Genomic DNA, 4,158 nt, shown 5'->3' on the forward strand with positions numbered 1-4,158 from the left:
AACAAGAGACTCTTAATCAACTGTGAGATCTGATGACTCAGCTTCTCACAGAAAAGGTCCAAAAAGCTGAATCCTCTCGGAAGACAAAACCATCAAAAGGGAAGGATAAAGTGTATGAGAATTCGGACCATGAAGCTCACAGTATAAAGTCCAGCTTTGAAGAAGAGAAAGAGGGCGAGAACGAGCATAATTCTTAGTCAGTTAAGATGGAGGAATTAGAAGCCTACCTCAATGCAATTGCCAATAAGAGTGAGCTTCAAAACGATAGAGTAGTGCGATCTTATCCCGTAGAATGAGACATAGCTCCTTGTCCTCTAAAATCCAAGGCCGCGACTCTATAAGCTTTTGACGGTACAAGATCACCGAATCAACACATCTGTTACTTAAAGTCGCAAACTAGAGATGTGATAGCAAACGATGCCATATTCACACGTTTGTTCATCAGCACCCTTAAGGGGGTTGCATTCGAATGGTTTATGAAGTTGCATGCCGGGTCTATTCAGAAATAGGTAGATCTAGAAAGGATTTTCTTAGCCAGATTCTTCGAAGATGATTAAGAAGTCTCTGTCCCAACATTCTCTCTACTAAGCAGACAAAGGGAGAATCCATAAAGACCTTTGTGGAGAGGTTTCACAGTATGATCCTATGATGCCCATTAAGTATGACACAATCTACTTTGGTGGAAAGTTACAAACACAACTTGCAGACCCATCTTCTAGCTCAAATAGGAGTAGCAGAATATCACTCCTAGAAGCAGTTGGTCTCACAAGGAGAGCAGATAGAAGAGATCATTGCCCAAGTCAGAGCTGAAGAAGTTAACAAACTAAAGATGCAAGCGCAACGCAACCAACGCAATGCTCCCAGACGCAAGGGAAAGGAGACTCTGACTGCCGATACGAGCACCTAAGCGCCATCTACAAAGTAGGTCAAGGCATCAAATCAATAGAGGGTACCCGAACAGTACTCTTTCAAGGAGGAACATGTGGATACCCTATTCCAGCTACTTCAGAAGAATAATAAGCTGAAACTTCCTAAAGTGAAGAAACCTGAAGAAGCATGGAAAGTAGATGATCCTAACTACTGCCGGTATCATAGAATGCTAGGACATACAATGAGGAGATGTTATATCTTTAACAATATTCTGCAACACTTGGTCGATGCTAATGTACTCAAATTAAAACCAGAACAGAAGACCGTGTCCACTAATTTGATATCGGTCCAGTTTGGAGATTTTTCTCCTATAGTGGCAGCGGACGGTGTTATCCCTATCCCCAAGGGAGAAATACACATAAAGAATACTGACCCGCATGGTCAGAAGGATAAATGTTTGGTATCCCTCACTACTTTAAAAGGAGAAATCATGTGGGTCTATCCTGACTTAATTAAAGACCAGCAGTGGACAAGTGCATCAATGAAGAAGAAGAGAGGCAAGGTAAAGCCATCTAATATGATTAGCCCCTCTATAAATGAGGATGACGATCATCTTAAACCTCTCACGGACTCGGAAGAAGAGAGGATTGTCCTTGCAACAGATCTAAGAGATAACCCTGACACCCAATCAAGGAAAACATATTTGAAAAACTATAGCCAAGATACTCAAGGAGCAGAAGAATATGCCTAAGAGGCTAGGGTTGCTCCTAAGAAGACAACCAATAAAGGGAAATAGAAAGAGCTTAGCTTCAGCCAGGATATTCTTCAACAGGAGACTGGAGGATCGAGCACTCCCTTCCGATTCAACATCAAAGTGCAATTGGTTAACATCCCTACGAGGATCATCTTGTATGAGCACCTACGATTGTCCATGACCAAAAGAGAAGCTCTAACAAACACGGAGAGCTTTATTACTCAAGTTGCTCTAGTTCCAAAAGCTTCTAAAGGACAATCTTGTGTACAGTGTCTACAAGCCGCAAGAAGTCTGCCATGCATATTATTCACTCAGGAAGATATGCAGATTAAACACAAGCATGACATACCTCTATACTATATGGGGTATATTGGCTCTTCTGAGATCAGCCGTGTACAAGTTGATCTGGGCTCGACACTCAGCATCATGCCATATCGGGTCATGCAAGTTTTAGGGATTCCTCTGCACTAGTTGAGCTCTACTCAGACGATCATCTTCGGCTTCAATGCCAACAGCACACGACCCTTGGGTAAAATCAATCTCAGGTGTCAAATCGGAGATCTCAAGTACGAAGTGACTTGTTACATCATAGATGCAGACACGTCTTACAATTTGTTGTTAGGAAGACCTCGGATTCATACGAATAGGATTGTCCTATCTACTCTTCTTCAGGTCATGAAATATGCTGATAAGGAGGGAGAAGTCAGAACTCTGATTACCGAGAAACAACCTTTCAGAGGGGTTGAGCACTTTCACACCGATTTAGTCTTCTACCTAGATTCTCAAGAGCCAGAGCAATCAAACGAGGCCCCCGACAATGGCAATGAAGCTAACATCGAGCCCGATCCTGAGGAAGATTATCCATGAGAGTTGAATTTTAATATAATGGGTCAGAATGAAGATAATAACAATGTATCGAGTGAGGGCGAGTGGTACATTAATGAAGATTTCAATTTGGTGTACTTGTTTCATGTGTCCTCTGAATATAAACAAATAGAGATTGACACAGATGCATGTACTGATTCATGGCACACCTTGTACACCAAGACATCACTCAATTTGCCTCTAAAATCATCATCCGCCACATTCGAAGAGATGGAGGATGTGTAGAAGGCTTTCTTCATGGTCTCATCCAAAAGGAAAGGGTAAAGCCGATCTACTTCGGTAAGATCAAACCTAAATTACTCAAGCGAGAGAGTTCAGAGGAAGACCCAGGAGTCCCCTAATTCTATTATCATGAACCTAACTCCATCAAATTAATGAGAAGGGTGGATTACGACTTTGGTAAACATGAATGTTTAAATTTTAGGAAAGGAAGACGAGTGTCGATTTGGCTTTCTACTCCAGAAGGAAAACCTCCTGATTATTACCATAAAACTAAAAGAGGGTTAGGTTATGTCTCAACACCCTCCATTTCAGAAGACAAGATCGACAATTTCCTGTGTCAAGATCATTCATCTGGAACATCCTCATGGGAATCCGATGTAAGTGTTGGAGCAATATTTAAAAGCATGTCCGTGAACACAGCTTTAGTTAGTCATCCGGTCGAAGATACAGAGGATGACAAAGAATTGATCGAATCAACCAACGATCCTTGGATCAAACGCCTTAACATCTTGCATGATACGCATTTTGAACAACGCGAACCACTTAATGAAGATAAGGTGATCCAGGTCAACATGGGGGATGAATCTAATCCTAACCCAATCTTCGTAAGCGAGAGCTTATCAACTCTCGAGAAAAAAGACCTCATATCTCTCATCAGAGAATATATAAATGTTTTCTCTTAGAATTATGAAGACATGCGTGGTCTTGATCCTAAAGTAGCCATGCATCGTCTTAACATTGATTCGGATGCAAAACCCGTCAAATAATAATAATGTCGGTTCCATCCAGAGATCATAGAAGCAATTGAGTCGGAAGTCAAAAAGCTTATCGACCCAGGCTTTATCAGAGAGGAACAACATCCCGACTGAGTTGCTAATATCATTCTCGTTCCTAAGAAAAATGGCAAGGTCTGTTTTGCATTGACTTTCATGACCTAAACGCTGCATGTCTAAAAGATGAATTTCCAATCCCCATCACAGATGTCATGATTGACAATACTTGTGGGTATGAGAGGATGTCTTTCATGGATGGATTTTTAGGATATAATCAGATCAAAATGTACCCTAAAGATGAAAAGCACACCGCTTTCAGAACACCCCTGGGGGTATACTTTTATACGGTAACGCCATTTAGACTAAAGAATGCTGGTGCAACCTATCAATGTACCATGAATATAATCTTCCACGAACACCTACATAAAAAGATAGTGTGTTATATGGATGATATTATAGTAAAGAGCTAAAATAGAGGTGACCATCTTCCAGATCTGAAGACGATGTTCGACATCATGCGAGCACATCAACTGAAGATGAATCCAACCAAATCATTATTGGGGGTCTCTAGTAGTAAATTACTTGGATTCATAGTCATATCTAAAGGAATTTTTCTCGACCCAGAAAAGGTTCATGCTATCCAAGAAATATCAC

Source organism: Asparagus officinalis, chromosome 10, assembly GCF_001876935.1.
Source record: "Asparagus officinalis chromosome 10, Aspof.V1, whole genome shotgun sequence".
NCBI lineage: Eukaryota > Viridiplantae > Streptophyta > Magnoliopsida > Asparagales > Asparagaceae > Asparagus > Asparagus officinalis.